The following is a 16,554-nucleotide window of genomic DNA, read 5'->3' on the forward strand; positions in this document are numbered from 1 at the left end:
GATTCTCGCATCTGTCTTTGTTCATATACCGGTTAAAGCATGTATAACTAGGTCAGAATCGTCAATTTTAACACCTAAAGCCAACGATTGTGCAATAGTGTTAATTTCTTTGCAATATTCAATCGATTTTCCTTGTACCTTATTTAATATGATGGATTCGAGTTTGGAGATGTATTTTCTTGGCTGAGATTTGTTGTAGAAACAATAATTCCAGTTTAACTCAAACACAGTTTAAGTGCCCACAACGTCGAGATGGAGGCGGACGACGGTGGAGGAAGTCGACTGTGGTCAACGTGTTTTGCCCGTTTTCTACTCTTGTCGGCATCACAGATTCGAAGGAGGAGGCTGGGAAAGGTGTTTTGCCCGATGGTCGGCAACCTCTTCTTGGCCGGTGGTGAAGAAAAACGGGAAGGGAAGAGAGAGAGAGAGAGAGGTAGGTTGGGCCCTTTAATATTAAATAATTATTGTTTTTTTTAATAAGTCAAAACTTCATAAATGGTCCCTGTGGCTGTGAAATGACAGAAATGCCATTTACTTAACGGTTAAATGCTAACGGAGTTAGCAAAAATGACCATTTGTTAAAAGTTTTGAAACCACAAGGACCATCTGTGAGGTTTTTTGAACTTAGGGACTAAACTTGATATTTTCGAAAACCAGAGGGACCATTTTTGAACTTTTGTCATAAAAAATATGATTTTCTTGCAAAATCGGTAAAAAAAAAAATACAATTTGATGATTACTTTTTGTCACTTACATGAGTTTTCTATAGGAAATAAGAAGAATAAATATGGATTTTTACCCTTACAAGTAAAAAAGAACTAGAACCACTTCATTAGAAATTAAGTAGGACGACATTCACAATAAAGATGTAACGTCCCAAAATTTAAGAATAGAAATTTCAATTTTTAAATTAATAAACCATTCTCCAAAACAACATCATCAAAACCATAGTGAATCAAAATGTATCAATAACATCCAAATACATCATAGTAATATAAATGCGGAGCGATGTGGTGTGTGCACTACAATCATCTCGGGCTCTTCCCCTTCGCACTAGAAGTACCTGAAACATAAACTGAAAACCATAAACACAAAGCTTAGTGAGTTCCCCAAAATACCACATACCATACATATCAAACATATAATGGACCCCCACCTGGCATCGGCCCCCGCTCGACATCGAGCTCCGCTCGGAACACATCTGTCAGTCATCAGGCCCAACCTAGCATCGGTCCCCGCCTGGTATACATACAAACACATAAACACATGCATAAAAATCACAAAGATAAATAACATACAATGTAATCATCAGGCCCCGCCCCGCATCGGGTTCCGCCTGATAAACATATAAACAAATAAAACATGCAAGAGTTATGCAGACTACTAGCATCCTACACATAATAAACCATGGGTCGGCAGTGGTGCCTTTGACCCGCTAAATATAGTGAGGAAACACATATCTCCGACAAAATCCACAGCTAACAGCTCACACAGCCAATGAACAAGTGTCATACACCTCCTAACAAACCATACAAGGTAAACCCTTGGCCCACCTTCTAAAACTAGCAATTTGACCAAAAGTCAACTCCACCAAAAGTCAACACTCAAAGTCAACGTTCAAAGTAATAGTCAACAATCAACATTTCCATCAGTTGACACTCACGTCGTGACCAGTCCTTGGTTACGTCATGAGAACGCACTCAGCCAGATTCCAACTCAACTCGCTTCAACTCAGTCGACTCGGTCCCGAACTAAGTAGTTATCGCGGTCAAAAATATAATAGCGGTCATCGGCCGCTATTTGAAATCACGGTTCTCGCGGCGGTATAGCGGTGATATAGCATTTTTTATATTATTTAGAATTTATATATATATATATATATATATATATATATATATATATATTAAAGCATTAATCAGTAAATCATACTTTAAAGTTCAACCCAATCCAGTTAATTAATTAATCGGTAAATCATAATTCACATATCATATTTAGTTAATCATACTTCACATATCATAATTAGTTAATCACACTTCACAAACTGGTTACCAATGCCCCATTTAATAATACTTTAACACAGTCAGCAAGAAAACATATGCAATACTTACTATTTTATCATACTTTAACACAAAAACATATGCAATACTTACTATTTTATCATACTTTAACACAATTATAGTTAACAAATGAAATGATTATGTAATTTGATAGTTAATCATAATGTAGTACTTCAAGTTTTCAACACAATTAGCAAAACAACACATACATGGTTTCAATGGAAGTCATGACAGTCACAAAATTATAATTTTATTCAATAGAATGACACAAAAGTTTTGGTTAGGGCTAAGAAAAAACAATTTTATTCAATGGAATGGCACAAAAAAATGTTTTTTTATGTAAAATAGCCCAAAAATGGAATTTATTCATATAGCGGTTATAGCGTCGCTATAGCGGTGACCATAATCGCGGTAATTCGCGGCGCTAATAGCGCCACCGCTATTCTAAACCGCTATTTTGAAATAGCATTTCCTTACCTCTGCTAATCGCTATAGTGCCGCTATTGACTACATAGGTCCTGGATGATCCACTCAGCAGACCTCACAATGTGAATCTTCCTTGGTCACGTCATGAGCTCAGTCAGTCAAAACAATCGTGTAAAACTACTCTCACGTTGTGACACTCCTTGTGTCACGACGTAAGCCATGTCTGATGTCGTAAGACATCGTGTAAAACTACTCTCACGTCGTGTAAAACTACTCTCATGTCGTAAGCGGCGTATGATGCTAAATCCTAATGCATTGAGTCCTTAATCCATTAAGTCGTCCATTCCAATTTTCCTGAGGGATTTAATACACCAAAAGCAATATAAAAATCTTTGCTTTATGGACATGCATGTCCAATGCATGTCTTGAACTTGATTAGGTCAAAATGGTGAAAATGAGATCCAAATATCATACATGGGACCAAAACTCAACCAAACTATAGATCTAGCACACCAAACTTCAAAGGGACCTCATGGATCCATAAAGTTGCCAACTTTATGGAATCCAACCACTCAAACCACCTCCAACATGAAGAAAAAGGAATAAACGTATAGATATAGAAGAATAACACATAAAGGTTGGAACTTGAAGACTTACCATGGTCCAAGGTATGATCTTTAAGGTGGTGAGGGAGCTTGCTTGCTGGATCTAAGCACCAAGAACATCCTCTTCTTCTTCAAAGCACTAAAATCTTCATAAATGGATGAAAGAGGAGAGGGTGGGCTCAAAATGGTGAAAGGGAGGCTAGGGTTTCTCTCAAGATGATCTAGATATGATGGAGGCTCATTAAATGCCCTAAAAACACCGAACCAACCATTATATATGTTCAAAACCCTAAAACTTGTGGGCTAGGGTTGCATAATTCTCATGTCATGAGCTCCTAATGCTCACGTCGTGAGCACAATATAAATCAACATTTTTGTTTAATCGCTTCTCACGTCGTTAGCTCCAACTGCTCACGTCATGAGCTCAGTTCCCCCCCCCCCCCCCCAATCCTTTCCAACTTCGAACAACCATAACTTCTTCGTGTCAACTCCAAATTCGACGTTCTTTATATCCATGAAAAGGTATTGAAGAGATCTACAATTTTATATCGATACTTTATGCTCACCACATGTCCAACTTAAAACCTTAACCCTCGCAAGCGGCTTGACACATAAATTTCCCTAGTCCATCCTCGGTTCCAAATACACGATTCATAGGTCTTGATTCCATTACCAACAATAACATCTTTCAATAAAGACCAATCCTTACTTCCTTAAAAGCTCTACAGCCTATATATAATTAAATTGCGGTCTGTGATCCTAAATCATAGAACAATCCAAAATAGGGCGTTACAACTCTCCCCCACTTAAATTAGATTTTGTCCTCGAAATCTGTCTTGGTTAGAATCTTTGAAATCAACGTTGACGTATTCCTCAAGATCCTTGTAACCACTTCGAAATCAAAATATATATACCGAGAAATTGAGAGGCCTAGCTGAAACCACCGCTGCCGATAAACAACCCAATAACATGAAAGTACTCAATCGCAATAACTACCTTTCCTTTCCTAACTGTAGGACAAAATTTTCGGTGGAAACCACTTAAACTGAGAACTCTCAAAACTGCAACCACAACTAACCCCACCAAAATACTCCCCGAAACCGGGAACCCATCAGTCTAAACATCAGAAACCATACCTTAAGACTGATTCCCATCCATTCATCTTACGTGTCCCTAGTTACTGACCTAGAACATCACCAAAACATGTAGAAAGAAGGCTCAAAACATCCCAATCGTGCATTTCAACCAATCCCAAATCCAGGAATTTTTCCAAAGTCCCGAAATAGCCACTTGACTTCCTGAAAGGTGGTCACTAACCCACTACTCCCACAAGAATAATAATGGTTAACCAAGAACCCCACGTTGCATCCTAAATCTTCATTAGCTCAAGTGCACGACCACTTGACAAATCATTTGAGACATAACAACGAACTTTGTGACCCGAAGTTTCATATCTAAAACCCAACACTGGTAACCATGTTGGATTAGTGTCTAAGTCCATAACTATAATTGGTATGTACTTGACCCGACTTGACATGGTCCATTTGGGTTGCACTTCACCGGAACAAATTATATGGATAGTCTTTTGAGAATAGTATGTTTATGATTTATATTAATATATTATAAGTCCTAATATATTAATATGGAATCATATTATTTAATTAGTAGTGATCAAGAATTAATTTAGAATTAATTTAGTGATCAAAAGGAACTAATTAAATATGGACTCTTATATATAGCATGGGTCAAGTTCATTTAGGTTGGACTAAGCTTGCATGGATAGTCCATGGAGTTTTAACCCATTGATCCTATGGAAATGAAAGGTCATGGGTATTAGGGTTTACATGAATGTAACCCTAATCCTCTATACTATATAAATAGGTCTTTGGCACATGAAATGGCACTAGTGTGTGAGGATACAAGGGTGAGCCAATTTCTAGTGTGCATTCTATTCTCTCAAGTTTTTCAAGGTGTTTTTGGTGATTTGTGATTCCACTTGAGGCTTCCACACTAATGGGGCTAAGCTCTTAAAGTTCAAGACTTCAAGCTCCATCAAAGGGTATGTCATCTAACAAGGCTTTTGTAGTATAATTGCTTCATAATATGCTAGTTAAGATAAAACCTTGGAATATTGAATATTTGCATGTATAATAGAGAAAACATAGATCCAAGGTTTATAGGGTTGCATGTACACCATAGGAGTGTTAGAATGCTCAAAACCCTTCAGTGGTATAAGAGCCAAGGCTTGTTTTCATTTATACTTGATGCAACAGCTTAAAAAACAAAAATTCTGGCTTTATGGGCACTAGACTCGTCGAGTCCACTGATGGACTCGCCGAGTCCATGAAGTAAATCATCCTACTCATCGAGTAGGTTCATACACTCGACGAGTAGGAGCCCCTGACAACATATTTTTGAGTTTTAAGGCTGGAATTGGACTAGGAACATTACCCTAAGCTGTTTTTGAACTTGTAAACCTGTTTTTGATGTGGTAATGTTCATGCTAATCAAATTTCAAAGATAATTGTCAATAGATTCATGTTTTGTATTAGTTTAATGGTTAGGCTAATTTCATTTTGATTTGAATTATCTTGTTCTTATGAGTTGATTTAGATTAATAGAAAAATTATGTGATAATATGTTTTCAATCCAAATTGATCTAAAAGTTGTTCATAGCATGTGTTTTTTGTAACTTGTCCTCAAGTTATATGAAAAGTCACATTTATGATTATTAAAACTCATAAGATTTCCATAAGTTATAAAATGAAGAGTCTCATTTTTTTAATGCTTTAAAGTCTTCCATAACTTGTCCTCAAGTTATGGAACTTGAAGAGTTATTCATTAAAACTACTTTAAACACATAAGTTATGGAATTGAAAAGTTTTTGAATAGTTCAAAACTTTCCCTCAAGTTTTGGAATTTGTAACGTTTCCCCTCATGAATACTTTAATTCCAAGTTAAACCCTTAGAATTTTAAAAGTTAAAATTCAACCATTATACTTTATAGTATTACAAGTTAATAATATATAAATGTATAAGAACAAACTCAGTCTTACCGTTAGTAGGCCTCATTCACGAAGTCAGTCTATAAGGGGGGGGGGGGGTATAAGGTTACTGCCTATAAAATGGCAGTTTAATGAGTGTCCACTCTCACCCACCGCTTCCTTGACTGGTGGAGGGTCGTTAGTCGAACGGGTAGGAAAAGGACTATAATTCTCCCTTCATTATAAGTAGAATGATAAATATAAAGTAATTAAAACTTTTATAAATTCCCAATCTTAGTTACTTTAGGAAAATGTGAATTTGGTGCGAACCCATGAAATTACACTTTACACTTTGCTTAAATCATTAGTGGAGCGTGTGTGGTTAACCAACACACTAACCTGGATTTAACAAGGTAGGCAAGGGGTAACTTAATGTTTATCATAGGATCGGTGGAGTGCGTGTGGTTAACCGGCACATCGATTAAGTGATAAATATTAAGGGTACCAAGTATATTTGCATGGTTATTCACACCTTGTTTTGTGATCATCGGCATCCCAGTCACAAAACTTGAGAGGGCACAATCGAGATTGAAACATGCCATTGAAAAGTTCAATGAATCTCAAAAGATCTAGGAGTTTCAAATCCAATTAAAGCCTAATAAATTATTTTGTTTTTCATGGTGGAAATTGGTGAATCGTCATTCGCCTACCTTCAAATATTCTATAGCTTGGATTACGACATCGCTCTTCCCAGTTATAAAATATTGTGTTGGGTCCTAGCCTTAATATTTCATATTGGGTGTTATATTAAAGACTTTAAATAAACTAACTTGAATTTCTCCCATTATATATGTCTAGTTCAGACAAGTATGATCTTCCCAAATCTCATGGAAATCATACTTCTCTTACTCCACCTCCTCTAATTATTCTCCCTAACCCATAAGTTCAAGGTCACTCAAGCCCTATTGGCAAGCAAGGTCTATGTGTACTCACATCTGTTGGGTTTTGAGCATTCTAACATTCCTAAGTGTACATGCAACCCTAAATACCTTGGATCTATGTTTTCTCTATTATACATGCAAATAAGAACATCCAAGGTATAATCCTAATCTAGCATACAAAACAATGACTATAGCAAGATAGAATACATACCTCTTTGGTGTAGAATGTCTTCATGAAGCTTGAGTGCCTAGTGCCCCAAGTGTGACACCTCAAATGGAATCACAATCATCAAAACACTTAGAATAACTTGAGAGAATTCTATAACTCATGAAATCGGCTAGCCTTTCTAGAATAATACTAGTAGCCGATTTGGTCAAGAATAAGATGCTTATGTAGTTAGGGTTACACCATGTAAACCCTAATTGACATGGCCTTTCATTTCCATGATCCATGGGTACAAATACACCATGGAGCATCCATGGACCATCCTATGGGTTTTAGCCCAACTTGATTATCCATGGAGCATTAGCCCACTATACAAGTATGGATGATTTACACAATCAACCCATATATTTAATTAGTCTTCTTTTGATCACTAAATTAATCCTAGATTAATTCTTGATCAATACTAATTAAATAATCTTATTATTCTTATTATTAATATACCAGAACTTATAATATATTAATAACCATAAGTGTCTTATTTCTCTCATTATAGTCTATCCAAGTGCATGATGGTATGCAACCCAAATGGACCATGCCGGGTCGGGTCAAGTCTTACCAATTATAGTTATGGACTTAGACATTAATCCAACAGTCTCCCACTTGGATAAGTCTAAAACTATTATTGCGTATGACTTCAGGAACTAACCGACAATCATAGCTCTCAAAAGCTTCTGTCGAACTCTGACCTTGTAGATGAACTCTGACCTTTGTCAATGACTTGTCCATTAGATAAGGGATCATATATTCCTCCATTCTAGATATCATATGGACTGAGACATGGATTATAATCATTCTCTCTGTCCATTTGTTGTTTCCTGATTTTCGATTTATGAAGACTGACTAATTGAACAAATCAAATCAGTCCTGGCCCGGCCGAGCACTTCCATTTGTCATCATCAAATCATCGAGGGGCCCACATATATCGCTTTTATCCCGAAGGTAAAAGGAATGGATAAACTTCGACTCATATGGCTTGTTCTACTACTTGTTGAATCATACACAAAGGCACGTTTTATAGCACAGAGTTACCAAATGCGGTTTCGTGCAATCAATGTACTATCAACTCATAGTAACAACTCATATCTCTAGGTTTGAAGAATATAAGATATTATCGTCTCATGATCACTCGTGATAAAATCCATGAAGTGATTCCAATGAGCACGGGTTGAATCCAATACTCAGAACTTATGAGCACTCATGAGTGTTGTAGGCCTTTGTCCAACACCTTAGACCTCTACAAGCCAACTCATGACAGTCTTAATTCATATCTACTTCCAACATATGACCGACTGTGGATGGTTTGAATAACTTAGTTATTCCGAAAGAATAACCTAGTTTATTCGGGAAGTCAAAACATGCAAAAACACAATAATAATCGAATCCAATATGGTCTCAGAACTTATGAATATAAATAAAACACCTTTTATTTATCACCATATGATTACACATTATTCATTGTATACTGTTTCAGCTATCAACTTTATTCTTGAATTTAAAACAATAGTTGTCCCATGCTCCAAGCATGTACACTATGTTTTTCTAAACACTAGTCATGTCACACACGAAGTATGCATACTATGTTTGTCTATGATCTTTACTTTGTGAACTAGATCAACTGAACATAACTTCAATGATTCTCTTTTCACAGTCCCAAATCCTTACTGCAAATACAAGAATTCCAAATTCATGTCATTTACTGAAATCTGTTAGATTCTAAACTCATATGCATTGATCCTCTTGTAATGATTATGCACAAACTCACAAAGACTTGGCAAAAATCATTACAGAGTATTCCAAAGGAGATCAACTCCTTGGAAACATCCTTCTTGCATTAAGTTTCCTTAATCTTACACAGATTGAAAATTCTAACTTTGAAACATTTCCAGATTCCATTTTGACTATCACTTCTGAACAAGAGTTGCCTCCTTACAGATTATGTCAATATGGTCCTTCCTGAATTATCACTATGCTTCCAACTGTCCTTGAGCAACCAATCTTTGGTAAACCTTAGATTGTCCTCGACAATTGTTTAATCCTTTTAGTCATATCCAGTTCTAAACCTTTTCCCTTCTTAATGCCCCAGGCATTTGGAAAATTTTAGAACGGATGAATATAGCACATGTAATCGATCCTATACCCGAAGCATATGGGAATCGATTAATGATGTCTCACATAAAGACTAATCCAGTCTTTTGCTATAATATTTCCATTTCAATTTGCCAAGTTCTCATAATTCAGATTATGAAAAGGGATGCCGTAATCATAATCGAATTTAAGAACGCAAATAATGGACCCATATATAATAGAATTTCCTTATGTTGAGCCATTCCAACATGAAATTCATATATATATATCCTTGACTAAATGATTAAAACCTCACGATCTAAGCTTATAGATTTGAGATGAAGTATAATTTCCTCTCCCTTAATTATAGCAAAACAACTTTTTTCCAACCCCTACAACCTCACGAATTGAAACTTTTTGTTTTCTATAATTAACATTGCTAACTTGCAATACTTATCATAATTATCATGCTCCCACTAACATGATGATTATTAGCATAACACTTATGCTCCCACTAGCTTTGACATGTACCCAGAAATCAGCTGGACTTCTAGAAATCAATACTTCATTGACTTTCTTACCAAAGTTCAGATTTCTGATACTAGATTGTTTTGATAAAACTTTATCAAAAATTATACACCTTCCCTTAGATAACACACTTGTGTGTCTAAACAGTTATGAAGAGGTATGCTGTAATCATAATGGTTAGACCTTTTTTTGCCACTTCTCACAAGTCCATATTAGTGTGCCGGTTAACCACACGCGCTCCACTAACAACTTTGAGAATGCAAATATCACAATTGCTATCTAGATAAAATCTACTTAGTGAAAGTGTTTCCTCACCATCATTTTCATGAATCAGAGAGAAACCTTATGACACTTAGATATATATGGTGTATGAGTTCCTACCCATATGTATTTGTCAAAATCATAATCATAAGACAAAGATAATGACAAATCCAAAACCATATGGATTGAACTCAATCTTAACTTCTTGCCACCTGGCAGCTCAAGGGCCTACCATTGCTTCCAAGTTGTTGTGCAACAAATTGAGAACTCTAAGAACTCATATGCAAAGCCAACTTTAACTGGAATGGGCACAGATATGTCAACACGATAGGTTATAAACCTCAAGTTGTGTGCTAGGGAAGACCTTCAGTTTTTGTTCTTGATTAGTTCTTGAGGCTTTCAAGACCTTTAAGACTCCCACTGTCCTCTTGACCTATAAGACACCCTTGTAAAACATCCAAGAGATAGTGTGGATTCTTATCAAGACAAACACTTCACACAATTGGCCTAAGTTGGTTTTTTGTTTTATCCAAAACATCACAACTTACCAATTTCAAATATACAAGAGTAGAAAACTTTTACTCTTACATTTGACAAGTGTTTTAACCTTCTTTTGAGACATGTCACTCAAGTTACAATCTCGGAGTATGACTCTAAGACTTGTATTGGAACGAAGTATGACTCATCTTCTTGATTTAACCATTTCAACAATTCAAGATCCCTCTTCTTAGTCATAAGAATGCACTAAGACTTCCTTAGAGAACTAATTGTGCTATGGTTTCTTAATCATTAAGATGATCACAAAACTGATACTAAAGTACTCTCCCATCTTTTCAGATTTGAGAAACTTTTATCCTTCTGCCATTTTGATTCTTCTTATTCGCCGTGCCTTACATTGGAACCTTTTTCCAATGTCTCAGAGTTACACTTAAGCATGTAAGTATAATCATATTTACTGAGCTTTAGTAAACTATGACGAATAGTCTTATCAAACTTTTGTGGTAGACTTAATCAGTGCACAATGATGTGTACTCGATCCCTTAGTCCTTTACTTGACTCACACATCCATGTGAACAAGTAATTAGTCTTAATTTTTCCAAAACTTGAAAGTTCTCATTCATCATGCTTTACAACTTGCATGATTCCAAGTTCCGGTCCAATTGAAACTTGGGCGATGAGAATCTTTCCTTATTTGGTAAATCTAGACATTACCACAAGTGAAAGAATCAATTTCATATTTCCGCTCTTGCTCTTAATGGAATCATATAAGCAACAATTTTTTCTCAAATGCCATTGTAAGGATATTTTAAAATAAATAAAATCAAAAAATTTCCTTTTATTTTAAAACTTTGCGGGAAAAACTTGTCCTTACAATTCATATGAAAACTTGTTGTTATCTATTCCTAGGCAATATCTCATAACTCCTAAGAAGTAGCTCAGGAATCCGATCTTCAAAGTATGCGATAGAAATCCATCTATGCCATCAGATTCAACATATTCTTTCTTTAAGTTTCTTCACTTTTTCTTTGATTCTTAAAACATCACCATGTGACCCAGTCACATCATGTATCAAGAATCTCAGAATAGAAACTTAACAGAGTTAGATAGTGGACTTTACCTGAAGTAGAGTCAAACTTATTGACTTTAACATCCTTAGGTAAATTTGGCAGCTTTGCAACCAATGCCCCTTCCTTTGGCAATATAAACATATGGACCCTTTGATAATGGTACATGAGACTATCACAGACTTAGCTTTTCTCTTTACCATTTGGTCAACCGAGTTGACTATGGCCGATCCCTTTCCATTGGGAAGAGAATGCTTTACTAGATACCCAATGTCATCATTGTCAATGCCCATAAAGTTTTAGGAAGTTGATCTTATCAAATAGATAAGATCATTAAGGGTCTTGTCATAGTCTGTTTCATAGGTGTCCCAAAGGAACTCACTATGTGACTTAGACAGTGATTGAACCACCAACTTTCTCAAGACTTTGACACCCAACTCTCCCGGCTTGTCAATATGTGACTACATCTCCAAGATGTGTTCACACCTAGACCTTGCCTTGCCAATAGGGCTTGAGTGACCTTAAAATTTTCAAGAACTTGTGGGTTAGGGAGAATAGTTGGAGGAGGAGAAAGAAGTATGATATCTATGGGACATCATCTTCATTAGGAAATCTTGTTTCAAGATATTTAGGAAGATCATAAATGTCTAAACCAGACATCTTTTGGGAGATATTCAAGATAGTTGATCTTAAGTCCTTAATATAACACCCAATATGAAATATTAAGGCTAGGACCCAACAAACTATTTTATAACTTAGAAGAGGTATGCCGTAATCCAAGCTATAAAATATTTGAAGGTAGGTGAATGACGATTCACCAATTTCCACCAAGATAAACGAAATGTATTATTAGGTTTTAATTGGTTTTTGAAACTCCTAGATCTTTGAGATTCATTGAACTGTTCAATGGCATGTTTCAATCTCGAGTGTGCCCTTCAAGTTTTGTGACTGGGATGCCGAGGATCACAAAACAAGGTGTGAAGTAACCATGCAAATTACTTGGTACCCTTAATAAATTACCCCTCAATCGATGTGCCGGTTAACCACACACGCTCCATCGATAGTATGATAAATATTAAGTCACCCTTTACCTACCTTGTTAAGTCCAAGTTAGTGTGCCGGTTAACCACACACGCTCCACTAACGACTTAGACAAAGTGTAAAGTGTAATTTCATGGGTTAGCACCTTATTCACATTTTTCCTAAGTAACTAAGATTGGGTATTATTAAGAGTTTAGTTACTTAGTATTATCATTAATACTTTTAATGAAGGGAGAATTCTAGTCCTGTCAAACCCGTTCGGCTAACGACCCTCCACCAGTCAAGCAAGCGGTGGGTGAGAGTGGACACCCATTAAGTTGCCATTTTATAGGCAACAACCTTATACCCACCTTATAGACCGGCTTCGTGAATGAGGCGTACTAGCGGTAAGACTGACTTTACTCTTATACATATATATATATATATATATATATATATATATATATATATTATTAACTTATAATATTATAAAGTATAAGGGTTGAATTTTAACTTTTAAAATTCTAAGGGCTAACTTGGAATTAAAGTATTCATAAGGAAAACTTTTCAAATTCCAAAACTTGAGGGCAAGTTTTGAAACTATTCAAAACTAATTAATTCCATAACTTATGTGTTTAAAGTAGTTTTAATGCAAAAACTCTTCAAGTTCCATAACTTGAGGACAAGTTATGGAAGACTTTAAACTAATAAAAGAACTAACTTTTCTTTATTTTATAACTTATGGATTTAATTATGGTTACATATTTTTCTTTAATGAAGTGACTCTTGAACTTCCATAACTTGAGGACAAGTTATGGAGTCATAAAAAAAAAATTATTCAATGACACAAGACTCTTCATTTTGTAACCATTGCCAACTTTTATGAATTTTATGAGTCTTTAATGTGACTCTTCATGTAACTTGAGGACAAGTTACACAAACACATTTTATACTCAACTCTTAGATTAAATTGGATTGAAAACAACTATTTCAATTAACTTTTCTATTAATCTAAGCAACTCATAAGAACAAGATAATTCAAATCAAACTTTTTCATGTAATTAGTCTAATCCTTAAACTAATACAAAACATGAATCTATTGACAATTATCTTTGAAAATGGATTAGCATGAACATTACCACATCAAAAAACAAGTTTATAAGTTCAAAAACAACTTAGGGTAATGTTCCTAGTCCATTTCTAGCCAAAAACGTCGAATATATGCTGTCTGGGGCTCCTACTCGGCGAGTAGGATGATTTTACTCATGGACTCAGCGAGTTCATCAGTGGACTCGGCGAGTTCATCAGTGGACTCGGCGAGTCCAGTGCCCAGAAAGCCAGAAAATCGAGTTTTTCAGCATTTTTCAGCAATTTGCATCAAGTATAAGAGAAAGCAAGCCTAGGCTCTGATACCACTGTTGGGTTTTGAGCATTCTAACACTCCTAAGTGTACATGCAACCCTAAATACCTTGGATCTATGTTTTCTCTATTATACATGCAAATAAGAACATCCAAGGTATAATCCTAATCTAGCATACAAAACAATGACTATAGCAAGATAGAATACATACCTCTTTGGTGTAGAATGTCTTCATGAAGCTTGAGTGCCTAGTGCCCCAAGTGTGACACCTCAAATGGAATCACAATCATCAAAACACTTAGAATAACTTGAGAGAATTCTATAACTCATGAAATCGGCTAGCCCTTTCTAGAATAATACTAGTAGTCGATTTGGTCAAGAATAAGATGCTTATGTAGTTAGGGTTACACCATGTAAACCCTAATTGACATGGCCTTTCATTTCCATGATCCATGGGTACAAATACACCATGGAGCATCCATGGACCATCCTATGGGTTTTAGCCCAACTTGATTATCCATGGAGCATTAGCCCACTATACAAGTATGGATGATTTACACAATCAACCCATATATTTAATTAGTCTTCTTTTGATCACTAAATTAATCCTAGATTAATTCTTGATCAATACTAATTAAATAATCTTATTATTCTTATTATTAATATACCAGAACTTATAATATATTAATAACCATAAGTGTCTTATTTCTCTCATTATAGTCTATCCAAGTGCATGATGGTATGCAACCCAAATGGACCATGCCGGGTCGGGTCAAGTCTTACCAATTATAGTTATGGACTTAGACATTAATCCAACAACATCTTGGAGATGAAGTCACATATTGACAAGCTGGGAGAGTTGGGTGTCAAAGTCTTGAGAAAGTTGGTTGTTCTTCAATCACTTTCTAAGTCACATAGTGATTTTCCTTTGGGACTACTATGCAACAGACTATGACATGACCCTTAATGATTTTATCAATTTGCTTGGTGTTGCTGAATCATCAATGATTTGGAGCATTGGTCAAGCAAATCTGATTAGAAGATCAACTTCCCAAACTTCCATGGAGTCTGACAATGGTAACATTGGATATCCAGAAAAGCTTTCTCTTACCAATGGAAAGGGATTGGCCATAGTCAACTCGGTTGACCAAATGGTAAAGAGAAAGGCTAAGTCTGAGATAGTCCCATGTACCATTCCCAATGAGTCCATATGTTTCTATTGCCAAAGGAAGGGGAATTGGTTGTGAAGCTGCCCTATTTACCTGAAAGATCACAAGGTTGGTCAAGTCAAAAAGTTTGACTCTACTTCAGGTAAGTCCACTATCTAACTCTGTTAAGATCCTCTTTGGAGATTCTTATTACATGATGTGACTAGGTTACATGTTGATATTTTAAGAATCAAAGGAAAAAAAGAGGAAGCTTAAAGGAAGTATATGTTGATTCTGATCGCAAAGATGGATTTCGATCGCATTGTTCGATGATCAGAATTTTGAGCTGCTGCTTAAGAGTTGTGATAGATTGCTTAGTAATAGATAACAACATTGTTTTCAGATGCATTTGCATTGTAAGGATAAGTTTTTCCGCATGTTTTAAAATAAAAGCTAAAAAAAGGGGTTTTGATTTTATTTATTTTAAGTATCCTTACAATGGCATTTGTGAAAAATTGTTGCTTATATGATTCCATTAATTGAAATATTGGAAAGTGGATTTGATTCTTTCATTTGTGGTAGCATCATAATTTGCCAAATAAGAAAAGATTCTCATCACCCAAGTTTCAGTTGGATAGAAACTTGGAATCATGCAACTTGTATTGTATGATGAATGAGAATTTTCATCTTTGGAAAATTAAGACTAATTCCTTGTTCACATGTATATGTGAGTCAAGTGAAGGACTAAGGGATCGAGTACACATTCTTGTGCACCGGTCAAGTCCACCACAAAAGATCGATAAGACTATTCGTCATGATTTACTGAAGTTTAGTAAATATGGTTATACTTACAAGTTTAAGTATAATTTTGAAGCATTGGAAAAGTTTTGATGTATGGCAGAACGAATGAGAAGAATCAAATTTGGAAAAAAAATAAAAGTTTCTCAAATCTGAAAAGATGGGAGAGTACTTTAGTATCATTTTTTATGATCCTCTTGATGATTGTGAAACCATATCACAATTCATCCTCTAAGGACATCTTAGTGCATTCATATGGCTAAGAATAGGAGTCATGAATTGTTGAAATGGTTAAATCAAGAAGATGAGTCATACTTCGTTCCAAAACAAGTCTTAGAGTCATTCTCCAAGATTGTAACTTGAGTGACACATCTCAAAGAGGGTTTATTAACACTTGTCAAATGTAAGAGTAAAATGTGTCCTACTCTTGTACATTTGAAATTGGTAAGTTGTGTGAAGTGTTTGTCTTGATAAGAATCCACACTATCTCTTGAATATTTGTTTGTCAAGGAATGGGTCCTGGCAAGAGAGTCTTATATGTCAAGAGGACAGTGGGAGTCTAAAAGATCC

The sequence above is a fragment of the Lactuca serriola genome, chromosome 7 (genome assembly GCF_051521515.1).
Source record: "Lactuca serriola cultivar US96UC23 chromosome 7, Lser_US96UC23_V15, whole genome shotgun sequence".
In the NCBI taxonomy this organism is placed as follows: domain Eukaryota; kingdom Viridiplantae; phylum Streptophyta; class Magnoliopsida; order Asterales; family Asteraceae; genus Lactuca; species Lactuca serriola.